The sequence below is a fragment of the Sardina pilchardus genome, chromosome 15, assembly GCF_963854185.1.
Source record: "Sardina pilchardus chromosome 15, fSarPil1.1, whole genome shotgun sequence".
In the NCBI taxonomy this organism is placed as follows: domain Eukaryota; kingdom Metazoa; phylum Chordata; class Actinopteri; order Clupeiformes; family Clupeidae; genus Sardina; species Sardina pilchardus.
Window position 1 is genome coordinate 33,804,867 of NC_085008.1, and position 25,199 is coordinate 33,830,065.

Consider the following 25,199-nt stretch of genomic DNA (forward strand, 5'->3'; position numbering starts at 1 on the left):
CATCGAGTTGCGGCCGCTGTAGCAGCGGCTGCACCCAAAACTGCTCTACCAACATAGTACTTTGTTAGTTTGAACCAAGTTGGTTGCTACCAACATAGTTCGGACTACAATAGTAGCAGATGTTTTCGGAGCATGTCGGGTCCTGTCGGCTAGAGCCGAACGCATATGAAGTCTAAATTGTAGGCTAACATTGCCTGACATGAGTTGATTTCTGTAGCCTACACTCCTGGGCCCAGCCTTATGATAAGCCTATCATAGGTCTATTATTAATAATAACCATTCAAATAATTTGTACGCTATTATAAGAGCTAGTATTTTTAATAGGCCTATGCTATGTTTTCATTATTATTATGGATGATGATGATGATGATCATTAATAATCGCCTAATAGTCATGGGCTAAAATGAATAATAACCCCAGCGTGTATCTTATTTAAAGTAGGCTATAGCTTAAAGGAGAATTCCGGTGTGAAATTGAGCTTAACTGTACCGAAACATGTTAAGGTGTACTCACACGTGTTTTAGACGCACTTTCACTCACCCCCAGCATTCCGAACTCCTCCGTTTTCAGCCTAGCTTACAGTAGGCTTGAATCTATTAGATTGGGCATTACGTAGCCTATGCAGCTAAATCGCTATTTTTAAACCATTAAAAAGGTTCCAAGTAACTCCACACTGCATTGGTTGACTTCTGAGGGTCCTGACATTTAAAACGAGATACTTAGAACTTTGGAAGTGCACAGGAAGTTTATTTAAAAAGACTGTTTATTCAAGCAGTACCTTCATAGAATCTCTCCGCTGGGCGCCATCTTGTGGTGAAGTCGCGATAAGTCGACTGACGAGCACAAACGAACAGGAAAGACAGGGGGACATATTGCAAACATTTTGAGCTTTGTTACTCATCATGCTCATGTAGACAGTATAACTATATATTTCCTATGGAATTACTTTAGCAATATGTTCCCCTGTCCTTCCTTTTGTTCGTGCTCGTCAGTCGGCTTATCGCGACTTGATTCCAAGATGGCGCCCAGCGGAGAGATTCTATGAAGGCACTGCTTGTAAACAGTCTTTTTTTTAATAAACTTCCTGTGCATTTTCAAAGTTCTCAGTATCTCGTTTTAAATGTCAGGACCCTCAGAAGTCTACCAATGCAGTGTGGAGTTACTTGGAACCTTTTTAATGGTTTAAAAATAGCGATTTAGCTGCATAGGCTACGTAATGCCCAATCTAATAGATTCAAGCCTACTGTAAGCTAGTCTGAAAACGGAGGAGTTCGGAATGCTGGGGGTGAGTGAAAGTGTGTCTAAAACACGTGTGAGTACACCTTAACATGTTTCGGTACAGTTAAGCTCAATTTCACACCGGAATTCTCCTTTAAGTTAGGCTACTTAATCAGTGAAGCCTTCAAATCACCAAACCGAGGAAATGTAAACAAATAAGTTACGTATTTATTGAAACACACCGAATACATTGGCCGATAAATCATTAGCCGATTGCATTGCAATAAGTTCCATACGGTGGCGTAAAAGGATAGACACTAACACCACGTATTCAATGGTCACGGGTTCAATCCTGGACAATGCTCGTTGCTAAAAGATATTGGAATTTTGATTTTCATTCAATAATTAAAAAGGTCTATTAATTGCAAACTATAGTCCTGGTGTTAACGAATAATTGGGGCCCTAACCATATGCTTACTACCTACCTTATAGGCCAACATGAGCCTAGGTCTGTTGTCCAGGCCTAGGCTAAATAAAAAAAAAATACATTATGTTCTATTAAAACTGCCATGGTTGGATTAGATTAGATTCAATTCAATTTTATTGTCGTTGAGCCGAGCACAAGTACAAAGACAACCAAATGCAGTTTGCATCTAACCAGAAGTGGGGGGAAAAGCAGAAAATATAGTGTCATAGACAAAGTGTAGGTGGTGCATAGACAGAACAAGAAATATAGTGCAGTGTAGACAGTATATAGTTGGTTTACAGAAGGTGGATTAGACTAATATAAAAGAAAATAATATGTGAAGTATTAGCAGTAGAGCAGAATAAATATAGTAGAATGTTGAGTAGAGCTGTGACAGTGGTCACCCAGATCCTGTTGCAGCTCACTGACAGGATGACCTTCCCGACTACACCAGACGACATCACCCAAGTCAGTGGTGGGTTTTATGCCATTACTGCACGACATGGCCCTTCAGGATGACGTCCCACTGCCAGATGATGATGTTGGTGGAAGAGGTCATTCCAGCAGCTATAGTGCAAACCTTCCTGATGGCCTGGAAGCATGCCGGGAAATAGTTGCTTACATGTTTGGACCCCTGTTTCACATATGTTCCTCATGAGGCATGACATCAAAATACATAGATAGGTCACAAAGCAAAAGCAATTAGTTAACACTAGAAGCGCCAAGCGCCGGTCATTTGACCGCTGACGCGTATTACTAGAAGTGCCGTGTAGGGGGGCGCTGTGGCGCAGCAGGCTACAGCGCTCGTACCATTTACGGGTCCGAGTGCCCACGGGGACCCAGGTTCGAATCCGGCCTGCGGTCATGTCCCGATCCCACCCCATCTCTCTCTCCCACTTGCTTCCTGTCTACCACTTCACTGTCCTGTACTAATAAAGGCAAAAAGCCAAAAAATATACTTTAAAAAAAAAAAAAGAAGTGCCGTGTAGGTTTGACCTAGATATACCTAGAACTGCCGGGCTGCGGTCATTTGACCGCAGTGATTACAAAAAAAAAAATACTGTTCACTCGATTAAATTGCAGGACCCTACGTTCACGACTTTTCCTAAATACGCGTGTTTTGTCACCCAGAATTTTTACATGATCAAAAGCACACCGGTACAAGCTAGTTTACAGCTATTTTGCGCTCACTTATGTGACAACACTATGTTGTCTCGCGTTCGGCCATGTTTGTCCAGGCTGCTATTCTCTTTTCTCACAGCAGATGTCGCAAGGGTTTCCTGTCAGTCGGGCATGAGAATAATATTTTACCATAAAACATATAGTTTATATATGTGCAATATGTATTATATATGTGCTTTATTAGAGTGCATGCAAATGCACTCTACTGTTATCCGATATCTTCTTATTACAGTGCATGAAAATGCACTGTACTGTTCTTCCTAGGCTTCTTCTTATTATTACAGTGCATGAAAATGCACTGTACTGTTATCCCTAGGCTTCTTCTTCTTCTTCTTCTACTACTTCTTATTATTCTTCTTCTAACGCACGCAATTCAGCTTGAACCGTTTAACTTAGAAACTTCATTCAAACTGTGTTACGAAGGTCTTGCTTAGGACATCAGCGCAATGTATTTTTTAACTTTGTAACTTTTATACTTTTTAAACTATAAATTAAAAACTATTAACAATTTCCCCATAGACTTAACATTGCTCATTATGACATCACGGCAGCAATTAGAATGTTACCCCAGCTGGTCAGCCACCTGGGCACCAACTGTCAGTTTCTCTCAGGCTCCTCTCTGAAGACTACATATTCTGTTCCCCTGTATCCTCTGCGCACAACAATATCAAAATAAGCCCTCCTAATTCCATCCAACTTTATATCCATTCATCTTCTTCAAACCATTCACTCATCCACCCATTCTAAACAGTCTGCCTATCAACAACATCAATTAGACGCTCTACATTGAACTTTTAAACAATCTACTCTGTCTCAGGCTGGCTCTCTTAAGACTAGCCAGTTAAATTGATTACACCTGTATCTGTATCCACTACTCTCAGTAGAGAGCTGTGTCTCTCTATTCTACAAGAATATAAAGCCCAATTCACACCAAAGATTCCCGACGCGACGAGACTGAGTTGCAGCGGTGTGAATTAGAAGTTGCACGCAGTTGCAAGCAGTCGCAAGCCGTCGCAGAGCATTAAACACGTTGAGTCGCAGTCGCAAGGTTTTAGAACGTCGCAGCTCGTCTCGTCGGGACGCTTTGGTCTGAACCCTACTTAAGGCACATTCCATCTAACATTCTATCCATTCATCTTCTTCAGACCATTCACTCATCCACCCATTAAACTGTCTATCAACATCTATTAAACAATCTGTCTATCAACATCCATTAAACTCTCTGTCTATCAACATTAATTAGACTATCTACATTCAACTTTTAAATTATTTACTCTGTCTCAGGCTTTAAAAGTAGCCTACTCTGGCTCTCTTAAGACTAGCCAGTTAAATTGATTACACCTGTGTCAATTACTCTCAGAGAGCTGTATCAGTGTCTCTCTTAACAAGAATATAAGGCACATTCCATCCAACCTTCTATCCATTCATCTTCTTCAGACCATTCACTCATCCACCCATTAAACTGTCAATCAATATCTATTAAACAATCTGCCTATCAACATCCATTAAACATTCTGTCTATCAACATTAATTAGACTATCTACATACAACTTTTAAAGTATTTACTGTGGGTCCCTCTCAAGCAGCGTTTATATGTCCTCCCTCGCTCCTCGATCCTCAATGATCTACATAAAGAAAGATAGAAGAAGGGCTAGACTATCCCATTGTTGCCGCTCCATCATTCTTTATGTAGATCAGTGAGGAGCGAGAGAGGACGCGTAAACGCTATGAGAGGCACCTTCTGTCTCAGGCTTTAAGCATACAATCTCATTAAGACTACAGATCCTGTTTCACTACTTCCTCTGTCCACAACTGTTTCAAAATAAAGGTCCTCACTGCAATAATACACTATTAAATCATTTAACCATTGAAACTACTCAACTATTGAACTGTTCAACCATTCCAACTGTCAGTTATCATCCACTATGCCTCCAGTCAACTACATGAAACCTCCATGTACCTAGCAACCAACATAGCAACCATTAAAATGAAGTGTTTATGACTGTTTCCATAGCAACCAACATAATTTTACTGCAGTAACTTCTTGTTTCCTGATAGTGGCCACCATGGATACCCTAGCAACAAATGTTTCAAAATAAAAGTCCTCACTAGCAAGTTAGCTAGTTAGCATGGTTAGCATAGTTAGCATTTTTAGCATAACTGCAAAAAATCATCAACTAAGTTAGCTAATCAACCTGGTTAGCATTGTTAGCAAATTTAGCATTGTTAGCATAGTTAGCATTTTTAGCATTACTGCTAGAAATCATCGGTTAAGTTAGCTAATCAACCTGGTTAGCATTGTAAGTAAAGTTAGCATTGCTAACATAATTAGCATTTTTAGCGTAACTGCTAGAAATCATTAGCTAAGTTAGCTAATCAACATTTTAACATGAATAGAAATCATTAGTTAAGTTAGAACTGGAATGTTTAATCTTTAAACTGTCTACCTTCACACTATCAACTCTCTGTAAACTATGCAACCACCATGTTTACCCTAGCTACACCTTAGTAACCATATCTACATTATCTATCTATTTTTGCATTTTCATGCACTGGTAATTCCTTGGAATTGCATTTCTAGTTCTTCTTCTAACGCACGCAAATCAGCTAGAACCGTTTAACGTAGAAACTTCATTCAAACTACGTTACGTAGGTCTTACTTAGGACATGTGTGCTATGACTTTTCAACTTTGTAACTTTTATACTTTTTAAACTATTAGTTAAAAACTATTACAATTTCCCCCATAGACTTAACATTGCTCATTATGACATCACGGCAGCAATTAGAATCTTACTCCAGCTGGTCAGCCACCTGGGCACCAACTGTCAGTTTCTCTCAGGCAATCTCTCTGAAGACTACATATTCTGTTCCCCTGTATCCTCTGTGCACAACAGTATCAAAATAAGTCCTCCTAATTCCATCCAACTTTATATCCATTCATCTTCTTCAAACCATTCACTCATCCACCCATTCTAAACAGTCTGCCTATCAACATCAATTAGACGTTCTACATTCAACTTTTAAACAATCTACTCTGTCTCAGGCTGGCTCTCTTAAGACTAGCCAGTTAAATTGATTACACCTGTATCTGTATCCACTACTCTCAGTAGAGAGCTGTGTCTCTCCATTCTACAAGAATATAAGGCACATTCCATCCAACAATCTATCCATTCATCTTCTTCAGACCATTCACTCATCCACCCATTAAACTGTCTATCAACATCTATTAAACAATCTGTCTATCAACATCCATTAAACTCTCTGTCTATCAACATTAATTAGACTATCTACCTTCAACTTTTTAATTATTTACTCTGTCTCAGGCTTTAAGAGTACACTCTGGTTCTCTTAAGACTAGCCAGTTAAATTGATTACACCTGTGTCAACTACTCTCAGCTAGAGAGCTGTATCAGTGTCTCTCTTAACAAGAATATAAGGCACATTCCATCCAACCTTCTATCCATTCATCTTCTTCAGACCATTCACTCATCCACCATTAAACTGTCAATCAATATCTATTAAACAATCTGCCTATCAACATCCATTAAACATTCTGTCTATCAACATTAATTAGACTATCTACATACAACTTTTAAAGTATTTACTGTGGGTCCCTCTCAAGCAGCGTTTATATGTCCTCCCTCGCTCCTCAATCCTCAATGATCTACATAAAGAAAGATAGAAGAAGGGCTAGACTATCCCATTGTTGCCGCTCCATCATTCTTTATGTAGATCAGTGAGGAGCGAGAGAGGACGCGTAAACGCTATATGAGACGTACCTTCTGTCTCAGGCTTTAAGCATACAATCTCATTAAGACTACAGATCCTGTTAACTGTTTCCTCTGTCCACAACTGTTTCAAAATAAAAGTCCTCACTGCAATAATACACTATTAAATCATTTGACCATTGAAACTACTCAACTATTTAACTGTTCAACCATTCCAACTGTCAGTTATCATCAACTATGCCTCCAGTCAACTACATGAAACCTCCATGTACCTAGCAACCAACATAGCAACCATTAAAATTAAGCGTTTATGACCGTTTCCATAGCAACCAACATCATTATACTGCAGTAACTTCTTGTTTCCTGATAGTGGCCACCATGGATACCCTAGCAACAAATGTTTCAAAATAAAAGTCCTCACTAACAAGTTAGCTAGTTAGCATAGTTAGCATTGTTAGCATTTTTAGCATAACTGCAAAAAAAACATCAACTAAGTTAGCTAATCAACCTGGTTAGCATTGTTAACAATTTTAGCATTGTTAGCATAGTTAGCATTTTTAGCATTATTTCTAGAAATCATCAGTTAAGTTAGCTAATCAACCTGGTTAGCATTGTTAGTTTGAGTTAGCATTGCTACCATAATTAGCATTGCTAGCATAGTTAGCATTTTTAGCATCTCCTAGAAATCATTAGCTAAGTTAGCTAATCAACCTGGTTAGCACTGTGAGCATAGTTAGCATAGTTAACATTTTTACCATTACTGCATGAAATCAGTAGCTAAGTTAACCAATCAACCTGGTTATCATTGTTAACATAGTTAACATTTTAACATGAATAGTAATCATTAGTTATGTTAGAACTAGGAATGTTTCAGCTTTAAACTGTCTACCTTCACATTATCAGCTCTCTGTAAACTATGCAACCACCATGTTTACCCTAGCTACACCTTAGTAACCATATCTACATTATCTATCTATTTTTGCATTTCATGCACTGGTAATTCCTTGGAATTGCATTTCTAGTTATTTTTCTTCTAAAGAATTTGTGTGTCTAATTCAGCTTCAACCGTTTAACGTAGAACCTTCATTCAAACTGCGCTGCGTAGGTCTTACTTAGGTGACTTCAGCTATGTATTTTTCAACTTTGTAACTTTTATACTTTTTGAACTATTTAATAAAAACTATTAAAATTCCCCCCATAGACTTAACATTGTGATTATGACATCATAATAGGGCAATTAGAATCTTATGCCAGGTGGCTAGGGCCACCTGCAGCAGCTCTCCCTTTCTCAGGCTTTAAGCATACAATCTCTCTGTGAAGACTACATATCCTGTTAAACTGTTTCCTCTGTCCACAACTGTTTCAAAATAAAAGTCCTCACTGCAATAATACACTATTAAATCATTTACCCATTGAAACTACTCAACTATTTAACTGTTCAACCATTCCAACTGTCAGTTATCATCAACTATGCCGCCCGTCAACCATATGAAACCTTCATGTACCTAGCAACCAACATAGCAACCATTAGAATTAAGTGTTTATGACAGTTTCCATAGCAACTGACAAGATTATACTGCAGTAACTTTTTTATTCCTGATAGTGGCCACCATAGATACCCTAGCAACAAATGTTTAAAAAAAAAAGTCCTCACTAGCAAGTTAGCTAGTTAGCATGGTTAGCATAGTTAACATAGTTAGCATTTTTAGCATAACTGCTAGAAATCATCAACTAAGTTAGCTAATCAACCTGGGTAGCATTGTTAACATAGTTAGCATTGTTAGCATGGTTAACATTTTTTGCATAACTGCTAAAAATCATTAGCCAAGTTAGCTAATCACCTTGGTTAGCATTATTAGCATAGTTAGCATTGTTAAAATGTTTAGCATAACTGCTAGAAATCATCAACTAAGTTAGCTAAGCAACCTGATTAACATATTGACATCATTACATTAAACATCCATTAAACTATACCTATCGCCATCCATTTAAAATGATTTACCTATCAACATCAATTAAACTATCTGTCTGTCAACATTAATTAAATTATCTTTTTATCAACAACTTTTAGGCTATCCATATTCAATTTTTAAACTGTCTACCTTTGCACTATCAGCTTTCAAAAACTATGAAACGACCATGTCTACCCTAGCAACACCTTATTAACCATATCTACATGATCTATCTGTACATTTTTGCATTTTCATGCACTCGTAATTTCCTTAGAATTACTTTCTCTAGTTCTTATTAGAGTGCATGCAAATGCACTCTACTGTTATCCGCTATCTTTTTATTACAGTGCATGAAAATGCACTGTACTGTTCTTCCTAGGCTTTTTATTAAATTTCTTCTTCTAACGCGTCTAATTCAGCTTCAACCGTTTAACGTAGAAACTTAATTCAAACTTTGTTGCGTAGGACTCACTTAGGACAATTGGGCTTTGTATTTTTCAACTTTGTAACTTTTATACTTTTTAAACTATTCATTAAAAAACGATTTCCCGGCCCCGGCAGTGGCGCAACTGGCTGGGGCACCTGCACCGTACGCTGGCGACCCGGGTTCGATTCCCGCCCCGTGGTCCTTTCCAGATCCTACCCCGACTCTCTCTCCCACTCACTTCCTGTCGTTCTCTCTACTGTCCTGTCCAAATAAAGGCATAAAAAGCCCCCCCCCCCCCCAAAAAAAAAAAAAAAGATTTCCCCATAGATTTAACATTGAGCTATTTCCCCATAGACTTAACATTGCCCCATTACAGATGGTACGGGTTGAGAATGCTCCTTTCTTTCCCGCACATCGGGAAAACTGCAACCGCAAGGGGGCAACATAGACCGCCCTAATAATATGAAGGTTCGGCTCATGGAAAAACCCGAGGACACCGCGCTGGTGACAAGCGCTCGGCATGTTAGATTGCAGTTGCAGAGTTTTCGAATGTTTACAGCCTACCTCACAGCTCTCTCACTCGACGTAGCCTATAACTCAGTCAGTCCAGCAGAGATGCCAGAGCAACGTTTTGGTCAATGGAGAGGGAGAGAAATGCTCCGCATATCCGTCTCATTTAATCATTAAAATGACAGTGATGACTGGCGAAATTAATCAAACGACGTTTCAATAAACCAATGTTGAAATGAATGAAAATGGTTTTAGAAACCTATAGGCCTATCAGAAGGAAATAGCCTTCAACTCAACCTGAAATAGGCTACTCGAAAGGCAACCTTAGATTAATTCATGAATTCATTAGGCTACGGTTACAAGACCGCATTTCCGTGAATAGGCTATTATTGTCAATGTCAAGGCGAAGACGAAAGAGATGGACAAGATGGACATTTTGGCTACATTTACATGCTAGGAATACTTAGAAATGTGTAGCCTAGGCTATTTTAAAACGGAGGCATGTTCATTTTAACCGGCGACGCTGGGTAGCCTACATGTACCCAGCACTTGTTATCACAGATTTTGTCCCCACCACTTTTGACGACTGAAAATAAAATGTATTTAACAGAAATCTCTTTAATACATGCCTATGCTTGTCACTTTACTTATAACCGTAGGCTACATGCATGGAAAAGATCGCGCATTTTGTAACATTGTAACAATGGTCAGATATGCGATAGGGCAGTGAGGGTGATTCATTGTAACCATCGACTAGGAGGCCTAGCTCCGCAATATAAGTTTCTAGCAACGTAGCCTATGTATCGTATGCATGTTCATGTTGATTCAGAGATAGGCATAGACTACCATAGGCTGCTGGGCGTCAAGCTATATGACGGCATTTTATCATGTGGTGAATTAATAACTAACGTCAGTTTAACAAGTCAGAACTTTTGATCGGCGTTTCAAGTCCATGGCGCGAATAAAGCTTGACCGTGCCAACAATCGAGCTGTGGCGCAACTGGTTGGAGCATGTGCAAGGTGCGCCAGCGACCGGGGTTCGAAACCCACTCGAAGGACCTCTCCGGAACTCATCAAGAGAAAAGATGCCGTTTTATTAAAAATGAAAGATTTTCTGTTTTGCGATTTTTTTTATGTTTGCAATGTCTGCTGAAAAGAAAAGTTAATAGCCTATGTGAATTCGTGGTTCAGCGCACACTCACGCACATTTTTACATTGACATAGTGTCGGGCTCAGGTGTCTGTCGAGAGAGAAGAGGGAGAGGCAGTCGTCCTCAGTGCCACATATAGGTAGGCTATAATGTAGTGAACTGGTTAGACGAGTGTGGGGGAGGGGGCATGATCGCACAAGACAATTGCTCTTCATGAAATGGATCTCACATACGGCTGTCGATTTTTAAATGTAGCCTAGGCCTACTACACCACTTGCGAAATCGGACGTGGCACATAGCCTAATTATTAGGCTACTGGATTTAATATAGCAAATCCATGGACTTTGTTCATCCTATATATATATATACAATAAGTAAAATCCGACAATCCAAAACGATAACGAGATCTCCCAGAAACGAAAAACAAGTTTGTTGAGTAGCCTAGTCCTTCCAACAATCTCAGCTTTTGCATTTGATAGATAAAAGGCATCCTGTCCTGCTGTATTCCAATGAGAAAAAAAACATCCAAGGTATAGGGTCACGGTAATGCAGAATGCAGGAATCTCTCTCTCTCTCTTTCTCTCTCTCTCTCTCTCTCTATATATATAGACCTGGCTTTTTACCAAATGGCGAACCTCGAAAATTATTTAGGATATAGAGCCGTGTCCATTACGCACTACAGTTATTATGACCGCCGCTAGCGTAGCTAGCGAAGCGGTCATATAGTTGTTGTCAAAGTTTTTTTTTTTTTTTTTTTTTTTTTGTCATTTTTTGGTCAACGATTCCCGGGACACCGTAACACCGGGGCACATGAAATTTGGTGGGCATGTAGCCCCAGTAGACTTGTGCGGAAAAATTTCGTTTCGTCCCCGGGGGTCACTCCCCCCCCCCGCGCTGCCCCCGCCCGAAGCCCAAAAATTGCAGTTTTTCCTACATAACTACCTGAACCGTGGCACCGAGGATGACAAATTTTTTATGGTATGTTGGTCTCAAGAGCTCGGATCAACTTAGCTTATAACCAGTCATTTTTGATTTGCAACCCCATGGTAAAAATTTAAAATGTAATGTAATATTGCTTTAGTAAGTAAGTAAGTAAAATTTATTTATAAAGCACATTTACACACAGCATAAGCTGACCAAAGTGCTGTACAGTGAAAGACTAAAAAGGACACAAAATAATACAAAGTAATACAAAGAACATTTGCTAAAACATATATGAAATAATAACATTCAAGACAGGACAGGGCACACAGCACAGAACATATGGAGAAGAAACAGAAAGTACAGGATTAGGGAACAGGAAAGGCCAGGGAGTACAGGTGGGTTTTTAGCCTGGATTTGAAGGCAGAGATGGAGGGGGCGGATCTAATATCCAGGGGGAGCTGGTTCCACAGACGTGGGGCAGCAACAGCAAAGGCTCTGTCACCCCGCTGTTTGAGCCGTGAGCGCGGCACATGTAAGAGCCCTTTGTTGGTCGATCGAAGGGACCTTTGGGTAGAGTGGAGCTGGACAAGGTTGGTGATGTATGCTGGGGCCAGCCCATTTAGTGCCTTAAAAACAAATAATAAAACTTTAAACTGGACCCTAAAAAGAACTGGGAGCCAGTGTAGGGAGGCTAGAATTGGCATGATGTGCTCACGTCTCCTGGTGCCAGTCAGGAGGCGTGCAGCTGAATTTTGGACCAATTTTGGCTTTAATTGCCCCTATCTTCAGATGAGATGCTTTGAACTGCACCAAATTTCATGTGTATGATTAACCTGGCACCCTCTGGGAGTATGCCAGGTTTTGTGGAATTTCATCCATGGGGGGCTATAATAAATGTATTTATGTGTGCATTTAGTGAATGGTCCCTCAACGTGGCTGTTCTACACTGAAGCCTAGAATGGCCTGTGCCCCATGTGTCACTGGCCACCCCCGTGGCTACCCTGTGCTTACCAAATAAAACAATTATGTATTTATTACGATTTTATATGAGAACGTCAAAAGCAGAACTACAGATGGTACGGGTTGAGAATGCTCCTTTCTTTCCCGCACATCGGGACTCCCGAAGCATCGGGAAAACTGCAACCGCAAGGGGGCAACATAGACCGCCCTAATAATATGAAGGTTCGGCTCATGGAAAAACCCGAGGACACCGCGCTGGTGACAAGCGGAGAAAAGAGACATGACGCTCGGCATGTTAGATTGCAGTTGCAGAGTTGTCGAATGTTTACAGCCTACCTCACAGCTCTCTCACTCGACGTAGCCTATAACTCAGTCAGTCCAGCAGAGATGCCAGAGCAACGTTTTGGTCAATGGAGAGGGAGAGAAATGCTCCGCATATCCGTCTCATTTAATCATTAAAATGAAAGTGATGACTGGCGAAATTAATCAAACGACGTTTCAATAAACCATTGTTGAAATGAATGAAAATGGTTTTAGAAACCTATAGGCCTATCAGAAGGAAATAGCCTTCAATTCAACCTGAAATAGGCTACTCGAAAGGCAACCTTAGATTAATTCATGAATTCATTAGGCTACGGCAGAGCCATTGGGCTACGGTTACAAGACCGCATTTCCGTGAATAGGCTATTATTGTCAATGTCAAGGCGAAGACGAAAGAGATGGACAAGATGGACATTTTGGCTACATTTACATGCTAGGAATACTTAGAAATGTGTATAGGCTATTTTAAAACGGAGGCATGTTCATTTTAACCGGCGACGCTGGGTAGCCTACAGCTCTGGCCTACAGTAGATTTTGTCCCCACCACTTTTGACGACTGAAAATAAAATGTATTTAACAGAAATCTCTTTAATACATGCCTATGCTTGTCACTTTACTTATAACCGTAGGCTACATGCATGGAGAAGATCGCGCATTTTGTAATATTGTAACAATGGATGGTCAGATATGCGATAGGGCAGTGAGGGTGATTCATTGTAACCATCGACTAGGAGGCCTAGCTCCGCAATATAAGTTTCTAGCAACGTATGTATCGTATGCATGTTCATGTTGATTCAGAGATAGGCATAGACTACCATAGGCTGCTGGGCGTCAAGCTATATGACAGCATTTTATCATGTGGTGAATTAATAACTAACGTCATTTTAACATGTCAGAACTTTTGATCGGCGTTTCAAGTCCATCGGGCGAATAAAGCATAACGGTGTTAGCAATCGAGCTGTGGCGCAACAGGTTGGAGCATGTGCAAGGTAGGCCTACGCCAGCGATCGGGGTTCGAAACCCACTCGAAGAGCCTCCCCGGAACTCATCGAGAGAAAAGTTGTCGTTTTATTAAAAAATGAAAGATTTTCTGTTTTGCGATTTTTTATGTTTGCGATGTCTGCTGAAAAGAAAAGTTAATAGCCTATGTGAATTCGTGGTTCAGCGCACACTCACGCACATTTTTACATTGACATAGTGTCGGGCTCAGGTGTCTGTCGAGAGAGAAGAGGGAGAGGCAGTCGTCCTCATTGCCACATATAGGTAGGCTATAATGTAGTGAACTGGTTAGACGAGTGTGGGGGAGGGGGCATGATCGCACAAGACAATTGCTCTTCATGAAATGGATCTCACATACGGCTGTCGATTTTTAAATGTAGCCTAGGCCTACTACACCACTTGCGAAATCGGACGTGGCACATAGCCTAATTATTAGGCTAATGTATTTAATATAGCAAATCTATGGACTTTGTTCATCCTATATATACAATACGTATAAAATCCGACAATCCAAAACGATAACGAGATCTCCCAGAAACGAAAAACAAGTTTGTTGAGTAGAGTCCTTCCAACAATCTCAGCTTTTGCGTTTGATAGATAAAAGACATCCTGTCCTGCTGTATTCCAATGAGAAAAAAAACATCCAAGGTATAGGGTCACGGTAATGCAGAATGCATGAATCTCTCTCTCTCTCTTTCTCTCTCTCTCTCTCTCTCTCTCTCTCTCTATATATATATATAGACCTGGCTTTTTACCAAATGGCAAACCTCGAAAATTATTTAGGATATAGAGCCGTGTCCATTACGCACTACAGTTATTTTTTAGGCTATTGTTTTATTTGAGTGTTTTTGTCTACCATGGCAAACATAGTTGAAACGTTCGCTCTAAACTTATGTATTGTTTTAAGAGAATATGCCAATGATAATGGCACTTTGTAAAAACAACAAATTCTTAGGATTTGTCCTCTCACCTGCAGCAGGCCCATTCAAAAGCCCATCCACCTAATTTGCATTTGAAAGAGCCAATCACTAAAGTGACACATTTAGTCTGGAAAAAGTAGCAGGCTAGCCTACTTTATGAGTTTTTTTGACCCCTCTAATAAATTGCCTATAGGCCTACTACGATATGGAGGAAGGGCTGCCTAACTGTTCCCCCTAAGAGTTTTTTCATAAGATAAAATGTTTACGCTATTTAAGTTTAGGATTTGGTAGACAAGACAACCTCGGAAAAGTTCTTCAGATAAACATTTTTTTATTGAATTAAAGGAAAGAAAATGTATCACCGGGGTTTCGGGGCTTGCGAAGGCATTCGTTGATCTTATCGATGCAGTCCTTGCAGCCACTTCTCCCCATCGTAGGAAACTTTCTGTTTAGTGTTGACAACACAAAGGCCTTCACGTTGTGTGGCAGTGCTTGCTTGCCCTTCGATCCATCCCAGTTGGTGGTTTTGCACCTGTCCCTGAGTTATAGTCTATATCATGAGTCTTCAACCGGGGGTCAAGGCGTTCTGCGTGAATTCATTAATCCAACGTTCTCCGCGATGTCATACCATCAAAATGAAACGATAACGATAATCTTGTGTGTTTGTGTTTCCTTGTGTAAGACAAGTTATATTTACACAAGATGCAGAGGCTCTCTGTCTGTATCAGGTTGAGCAAATGAAGCTTTGCCTGAATTTAGCTGAATTTATACCACCAGAGAGGGTTAAAGCGGAGCTTCTCACACTTGAATATTAATTCGCCAATGTGAATGTAACGGTAAACACAGCAACGTTGTCTAAGACAGCGGCAATATAAACGAAAATGATAGTAGCAGTGGTATAAACGGGATAATCAACTCCGCGCCGTGCGTTTATAGGAAAATAATGCACTGCAATAATGCCTGCGGCGTCGGGACCTTATTAACACTTAAAACGTGCATTATTTTCCTAGAAACGCACGGTGCGTCGTTGATTATCCCTTACATATCCACCTTAGTTGACCCTTGTGACATTCATTCTATTATAGGGCGAGTTTATGCAACACTATGTAAAGAATTATCAGAAACGAGTTGTATAAAGCAGTTACCCCCCTGTTAATAATAATGTGAATTAGAATGTGTTAATTAGAATGTGTGCGTTCGTGTGTGTGCGTGCGCGTACAGTACGTGCATGCATGTAGGCACTAATGACTGACGGTTCAAATGATAGGCATGATTTGAGGTGTGCCAGGTGTGGGGGTCCGTGCTCAGTCTCTCTCACAGCCAAGGGGTCCTTGGGCTGAAAAAGGTTGAAGACCCCTGGTCTATATGAGTAAGCGCTTATGCTCTAACCGCATAATAAAAGAAGCACCTGCATTCCACAGCAGTGCTTATGGCAAGGCTATTTACACCTGTCACTGAGCTATGGACAAGCAGTTATCTCGAAAATTATCATAATAACAGACACACCTAATTTTATGGCTCTATGTTTAAACACATAAAATTAGCAAGCATTTCCTCCCGATAGCAGCAATGTTTGCTTTCTTTTTCTGTCGGTCCGCGGTTGCTTGGTCAATTGCGCAGCAAATTATCAGATCACCGGACCTAATTTCACTCCATGTCTCGCAGACCAGCAGCAGTCTCCACGTTTCGCGGCCCATAGTTTGAGAAACGCTGCATTAAAGTGTCATTTGGTTGTAGGCTATATGTTTAGCGATTTCTTTGTGTGTTTTTCATTGTAGTGTGTGTGCATTGAGTAGTTCCTTAAAATACGGAACAAAGAGCGTCCCGTAGCCTATCTGTTCAATACGGAAGAAGACTAATAACTATTACATATATTTCTTATAACGAAACGCGAAGAAAAAATATGAGGACTGACCGTCTCGTTTCTCCGCGTTTCCCCCAATACCATGGCGACAAAGAGAAATAAATATGATTTGACATTTTAGCTGATTGCTGAGTGACAAATTTGCCACACAATTTGGGAGAAGCAGCGGACAGGAGCGCCACCACAATCAAGCACTTCTAGCCCAAATTAACATGGCAACGTTGCCTATGACTAAAGTGTCTAAGTAGGCTAGTCCTACTAATATTACATTTGATTGGTAACATGTTTGTAGCGCGCCAGTTTACCCATCCCCTACATCAAAACAGCTTAGAATCAATCAAAGAATCAGCTGTGTCGGCGTTAGGCTGTAGGCGATTTTCTATAACCATTTTCCTTCATTTCAACAATGGTTCATTGAAACGTCGTTTGAATAATTTCGCCAGTCATCACCTTCATTGTAATGATTAAATGAGATTAAGGAGTCGACTTGACGGATATGCGGTCCTCATCATTTTGAAATGCGGGATGAAACTTTCTGCCACCTGGTGGTTGTTTGGGTACATTGCCTTAGCCTCGAAAAAAATCGGCTTGACGGCCTGCGGGATCTCTTCGGGAGTCCCGCGGGAGAAGGTGCATTCTCAACCCGTACCCACTGTATGACATCAGCAATTAGAATCTTACGCCAGGTGGCCAGTCCAGGTGCAGCAGCTCTCTCTCTCTCTCTCTCTCTCTCAGGCTTTAAACATACAGTGGCTCTCTTGAGACTACATTTTCTGTTCCCCTTTATCCTCTGCGCACAACTGTATCAACATAAGTCTTCCTAATTCCATCCAACTTTCTATCCATTCATCTTCTTCAAACCATTCACTCATCCACCCATTCTAAACAGTCTGCCTATCAACATCAATTAGACGATCTACATTCAACTTTTAAACAATCTACTCTGTCTCTGGCTTTAAGCATACACTCTGGCTCTCTTAAGACTAGCCAGTTAAATTGATTACACCTGTATCTGTATCCACTACTCTCAGTAGAGAGCTGTGTCTCTCCATTCTACAAGAATGTAAGGCACATTCCATCCAACTTTCTATCCATTCATCTTCTTCAGACCATTCACTCATCCACCCATTAAACTGTCTATCAACATCCATTAAACTCTCTGTCTATCAACATTAATTAGACTATCTACATTCAACTTTTAAATTATTTACTCTGTCTCAGGCTTTAAGCATACACTCTGGCTCTCTTAAGACTAGCCAGTTAAATTGATTACACCTGTATCAACTACTCTCAGAGAGCTGTATCAGTGTCTCTTAACAAGAATATGAGGCACATTCCATCCAACCTTCTATCCATTCATCTTCTTCAGACCATTCACTCATCCACCCATTAAACTGTCAATCAATATCTATTAAACAATCTGCCTATCAACATCCATTAAACATTCTGTCTATCAACATTAATTAGACTATCTACATACAAGTATTTACTGTGGGTGCCTCTCAAGCAGCGTTTATATGTCCTCCCTCACTCCTCGGGCCTCGATCCTTAATGATCTACATAAAGAAAGATAGAAGAAGGGCTAGACTATCCCATTGTTGCCGCTCCTTCGTTCTTTTTGTAGATCAGTGAGGATCGAGGCCCGAAGAGCGAGAGGGGACGCGTAAACGCTGCATGAGAGGCACCTTCTGTGTCAGGCTTAAAGCATACAATCTGGCTCTCGAAGCCAGTTAAATTGTTTCCTCTGTCCACAACTGTTTCAAAATAAAAGTCCTCACTGCAATAATAGACTATCAAATCATTTAACCATTGTAACTACTCAACTATTTTACTGTTCAACCAATCCAGCTGTCAGTTATCATCAACTATGCCTTCGGCCAACTACATGAAACCTCCATGTACCAGGCAACCAGCATAGCAACCATTTAAATTAAGCGTTTATGACCGTTTCCATAGCAACCAAAATGATTATACTATAATAACTTCTTGTTTCCTGATAGTGGCCACCATGGATAACCTAACAAGAAATGTTTCAAAATAAAAATCCTCATTAGCAAGTTAGCTAGTTAGCATAGTTAGCATTTTTAACATAGCTGCTAGACATCATTAGCTAAGTTAGCTAATCAACCTGGTAAGCATAGTTAGCTAATAATTTCTAGCAGTAATGCTAAAAATGTTAAGTTAGCTAATCAACCTGGTTAGCATTGTTAGCATTTTTAGCATAGTTAGTATTTTTAACATAACTGTTAGAAATCATCAGTTAAATTAGCTAATCAACCTGTTGTTGTTAACAGTTAACATTTTAACATACCTGGTAGAAATCATTAGTTAAGTTAGAACTGGAATGTGTAAGCTTTAAACTATCTACCTTCACACTATCAACTCTCTTTAAACTATGCAACCACCATGTTTACCCTAGCTACACCTTAATAACCATATCTACATAATCTATCTATATATTTTTGCATTTTCATGCACTGGTAATTCCTTGGAATTGCATTTCTAGTTTTATTTATGTCTTCTAGAATGCATAATCAACATGGACGCGCGAGGACGCTCGTGCTCAACATCAAACTCGTGCATGAGTTGTCATCTACCAATCAGCATGCAAAAACTGGTGCCGGACGTTGCAACCATGTAACGCCATTTTTAAAAAAATGTCGGCGGCCAAATGCCATGCTAACTGGCTGAAGCTAACCCTCCAAATCCTGACCCCCTGGTTTGGACACCCCTGCACAACCGATCTCCGCAGCAGTATGCTATGCATACGCTAGTAGCTCCGTCTCATTTAACCTAGAGCCAAGGAGAGCGAATTCATGGAGCCTAGTATTCGTTTTATTAGTCAACATAAAAACGTGGGTAACACAGTAACAAACGTTACTGTAGACTAGGAACTGTAATGAAGTTACTGAAATTTGAACTGTAATGCGTTACGTTACCACGTTCCTGACAACAGTAATGAAATTACAGTAATTCGTTACTTTGTAACTCGTTACCCCCAACACTGCCGATAGAGGGCTGCAGAAGTGCCGTTCACCCTGTTACGAGTTGATGAACTGCTGAAAAAATGTGGGAAACATTATATTACGGTACGAAAAACTCTTTAGTGTTTCTAGGCCAGTCAATCTAGCTCAAAAAAGGGCCAAAACTTAAACTAATTGCAATAGTAATGGTTCATGCTTTTTATTGATCCTTAAACCCTCCTGCATCACATATTAAAAATCTACCCATTTATATTTAGTGGAACATACTTTTATTCAAGGTCAAAGGTAGCAATTTCCAATGCATATTACCATTGGGATTTACTACAGGTGAAATGGGTAACATTTTAAACTATAGATATCAAATTGAAACTTTCACAGTTGTTTACTCACATTAAGGCAAATATTTTTTTGTATTGCAAGTTTTCTGAAATGTGATGTTTAGATATGCAAATGAGACCAGTTTTACCTAAATATGCAATAATTTGCAAATATTTCTAGAAAACTAAATCTGAACAATAGGTACGGTCAACTTCAAAATAATTGCTGCATTTTGCTTCTATATTGGATACCAAAAGCCTATGCAAAGGGAATATTAGATATTACTTCATATCACCTCAGAAATGAGGAAATCAAGTCAAGTCAAAATCAATGCGTTTCAATGGAAGTACATTATAGAACAAATGATTGTCAATGATATGGTATGATGGAGGTATCTCAATGCATGCCAAGTCACATAAGGAAGATATTGACCTTTAGACAACATATCAAGTGAGTTGGCATGCACTGAGATACTTCCATCATACCATATTATTGACAACTCATTTGCATATCTAAACATCACATTTCAGAAAACTTGCAATACAAAAAACCTTTGCCTTAATGTGAGTAAACAACTGTGAAAGTTTCAATTTGATATCTACAGTTTAAAATTTCACCCATTTCACCAGCAGTAAATCCCAATGGCAAAATGCATTGGAAATTGCTACCTTTGACCTTGAAAAAAAATATGTTCCACTAAATATAAATGGGTAGATTTTTTATATGTTAATTAGAAATACATAGGGATCACAAAAAACTTGGAATGATTACTATTGCAATTAGTTATGGGTCAAACGCTAGATTGACTGGCCTATTCTTTAAACAACCCTACACGCAGAGAAGTTATGTTTATAGTACTCTGCCTCTTTAATTCAGCTGTCTGCTTGAAACCTCAAAATGTAAACAAAGTAGCATAGTTGGCTAGTTTATCATAGTTTACCAGTTGGACTGCTCAGTTTCCCCACGTGTGTTTACTGTAAGTTTCAATGTGGGCTAATATTTTTTCTCCTTTCGAGTTTTGGAGTTGGAAAACATTGGTATTGAGATTATCATCCAACTCATGCAAGAGTGACTTGAATGTAAGAGTTTTAATCAACTTTCTGCAGCAATGATGCTAACCGGAATTTATATTAATTTAGCTAACGTCTTCTATATGCATCATTGCTTTCACGATAGTGAATGTTTTATTTGGATTAAATGTGGATGTCGAGGGCGGGTCGCGAGTGTCCATTGAGCGCGCACGGGAGAGTGAGGGAGAGGGAGAGCAAGAGAAAGCGGGCCAAGGGGAGGGGGGTTACTTCTATACTGTTTGGTAAAGTTGCACGCAGTCTACAATGACAACTTGTGAAAGAAAGCAGCCGAGCAGCGTCAGATTCACCCGTGCGACCTAGACTTTTTTCAGTCTCACTCTTAAACATTTGGCATTCACGCTAAAATATCAAGGTGAAAGTGATCATAGCTTGCGTGGTATAGACCCAGCTCCCAGCCCAACTTTGAGCATAGATTAACGCCGATATTTTTTTTATCGCCCGATAAGAGTTGCACGTTAACGCAGCACGTTAACGCCGATAACGGCCCACCACTAGTTTCTAGCCTATTCGTTGAGGTTTTTTCTCTCAAGATGCGTGACTCCATGGGCACCACCATTAACCTCCGATGGTAGTTGTCATCCATTCCGACATAACCCCATTCCGACATTGATGTCTAATTGTCGGAATGTCAGCATTTCCAATGTATTGGAAACCTCCCACCAATCCGACAAAAAAAAAAAATCCAATGTCGAAGTGCCGGTATTTATTTATTTATTTTTAAACATTCCGCCATTCAGACATTAGGCCATTAATGTAATAAGGGAAATGGGGCCTATCTTAAGTTCATTAATTGTTTGTAGGCTACTTCAAAGTGTGTAGGCTATTAGGCTACTTGCGTGTTTTCTGTAAACAACCATGCCATTTGAATATGGAAGCATTCTAAACTATTAATGAGGAGAGACGTCGCAAGCAGGCTATAGTTGACTAGTTTCGAGTTGCAGAAAATATATTAGCTTACAGAAAAGAATAGGACTAGCCTACGCTACTAGACAATGTTTTTCTCCCGGTAGTAAAACCTTTTGCCGCGATTCATTCCAGCCTACAAATTCAATAAAAAGTAGCCTAAATCATGCACAATTGTAAAATAACTCAATAACTCAAAGCGTGTGCTCTCGTCGTTCTACAAAATTTTGCGTGCCAAGCAGTCGGCCTACTAAACGAGTCCTGTTTTGCAAAACAAATAGCCCTTGCAGTTTAGATTGTAGTGATAGCCTTTTTAGGAAATTGAATTATCAGCAGGCCAAAACTGTGTGCTGATTGAAGGGATTGTTTTCTCCTCCAGTAAACAGGCTATAAGTAGCCTGTGCAGACATTGTTTCGATTCTCACATCGTAGCCTATCAAACATACCATGTTTATCGAGAAAAAAAATGCCCCTTATGAGGAGGAAACTTATCGTAGGCTATATCAGATAAGGAGTGGAGTGCCTATCTATCTGCTGCCTCTTCAGAACCATGGACAGCTGTCTGAATATGTGCAGGTCAGTGATGAGTGGGTAGGCCTACGTGTCTAAACAGCCAGCCCCGCCCCGCCGTTTATACAACTAACCCGACCGCAACTCGGACCGCAAAAAAAAAATATTGAAATACTTTACCCGACCTGCTTATTGTAAAAAGAAGTCTAACTTAGTCATTGAGCTACGCAAAACTGGTAGGCATGTAGAACAATATAGGCCTAATTATATTTAGCCTAGTGATTGCTAAGAAGTTGGGAAACATGCATTTAGTCTACCTTTTTTTGTTCCGTGTCAGCATTCATCCAAAAATTAGGCTATTTGACTCAACATTGAACATAATTAGCCTAAGGATTTTCCTATACAAATTCTGTTTCAGCCGTTCCTCACATGAATGCCTTGAAGCTCTCCCAAGCATGAAATGCAGGCATAAAATATTATTAAGAAACTCTTTATTAACGTCTTCATCAATGGACCAAAACAAAAACCAAAACCAAAACCCATAGAGCCCGATTGAGTGCGTCATTGCTCCGCGATTATAAATTGCAGCGAGATGAAACCTTTATTGCACGAAAGAGCAGACGTGGGGCTTTCCAACGAGCCACTTTATAAGTTGGGCAAGGACGCACATTGCATGCTCATACCAATTGTAGGCTATATGCCTTGATGACATTAAATTAAGAAGTATTTCCCGATTGGGGAAACTTTTAGTTTACTTTCAGTCCATGGTTCCATAATACCATTCGATCTTGCTGCAAATTATCAGACTTGAGAAGCACGCATTGCATCGGCAACTTCGCTGCAGCACCCTCAGCCCCTCTATGCTCAGCACCCTTCCCACGCCATTGCTTACGTGCTTCTCAGGATGTTGGAATTTAATAGGCTAAATTGTCGAAATGGCAGTACTAAAATGTGTCAGATTGGCAGCATGTCGGAATGACACCATGTCTGAGTAGCAGCATGTCAGACGAAAGGGATGTCGGACTGGCAGGATGTCGGACTGCCGACATGTAACCACCTCCGATCTAATTTCGGTGCTGTCGAGGTAGGTCGAGCTCCCCCGACTTCGCTGGTAGGAGGTTCCACTTCAACAGGCATTCCAGTGCACTTTTCTTGGTCGAAGGTCTTCTTGTGCAAGGTGTCAATGGTCTTTTTTGGGACAACTGTCAAGTCAGCAGTCTCATGATAGTGTAGCCTACAGAACTAGACTGTGAGACCATTTAAAGGTTTTAAGTTAATTAGCTGATTAAAGTGTGGCACAAGGGGTCTTCAATATTGAACCTTTTCACAATATTCAAATTTTCTGATAAAAGCAATCAGAACACTTGAAATATCAGTCTGTGTGGAATTGAATGGAATTACTGTCAAGAACTGAGGACAGGCTAGCAAGATTGGTCCCAATAGCAGACACAAAATCAGGAATTATAGGAAAAAAGAACTTTAATGTCAAAATTTAGCTTCAAAATGGTTGTTCAAATATAAGGAATCCCCGACAGGGCAAGAAAAAACTCCACAAAACAGGCAAGCAAGGCAAGGCAAGTCAAGGCAAGTCCAACACTCAGGAGATACATTTTTTTTTTTAAAAATCAGAATCAATTCCCAAAGGCAGAAGGAAATCTAAAAACAGTCCAAACTCACAAAACCCAAGACTTGGCACAGAGGACACTTACGGTACAGACTTGACAAGGACTGGCATGACTGAGAGACTCAAAATAATCCAGCAAAGAACAAAAGAAAAGACAGGGTTTAAATGCACATAACTTAACAAGATACAGGTGGAAAGGAACAATGCAATAATCAGGGAACAAGGCTCAGGTGAGGGATAGGGTCAATAGGAACAAAAGCACAATGGCCGCGTTCAGACTGCAGACGAATCTGATTCAAATCTGATTCCTTCTCATATCCGATTTTTAGGGCTGACTGTTCACACTGCCTTTAGCAAGTGTCCAAATCGGATATGGCTCTGTTCAGACTGGGTCACATTAGTAACAGATCTGACAGGTTGCTGTAGCAACGAAAACAAATATTGGTAGCACTTTATAATAACCATCCGTTATAAATGGTTAATTGATGCCTTATTTTGCAACTATAATTAAACATTTAATAATTTAATAATCATAAATTAATAATTTGTAGATAACAATCAATGATTACTAAACACATAACTTACAAATACGTTATTATCAGCTTATGAAAAAAGAAACAATTTATTTATATATAACATACGGAAAAATATCTGTTTAGTGATAACTTGATTTCAATATATTTTATATCAATAAGCTACATTATTATTGCAAATATTGTATTATTTATAATGCCATATTGACTTATTATTAATGATTATAATGTTGATTATAGGCCTTTACATAGCCATATCCTCAACGCCTATGCCTATTACATAGATTGATTAACTATTGAACTATAAATGATGTTCTATTGATTAACAGTTGGTTAGATAAACAATTACAATATTTGTTTTTCAGATGGCTATGATAAAGTTGGGCCTTAGTCTTTTATTTGTTAGTAAATCATTTGTAAACTATCTAAAAATGTCAATATCATTAGCCTAATGGTAGGGAAATGACGGCATCAAACCTTTTTTGGATGGCTATTATAAAGTTGCATCTTAGTCTTTTACATGTTAATAAACAATTTGTAAATGATCTAAAAATGTCAATCAATAACTGGAGAGAAAACCATCTATGAACATAATGTTTATTTGAGGTTTCACC

At 39.6% G+C, this 25,199-nt stretch overlaps 1 protein-coding gene across 1 annotated transcript in view; it reads left to right on the top strand.

Moving 5' to 3' along the window:
* Positions 1-25,199, top strand: part of LOC134102296 (cation channel sperm-associated auxiliary subunit gamma-like) — a 445,552-nt gene that overhangs the window by 341,154 nt on the left and 79,199 nt on the right. The gene's annotated exons all lie outside the window — the stretch shown is intronic.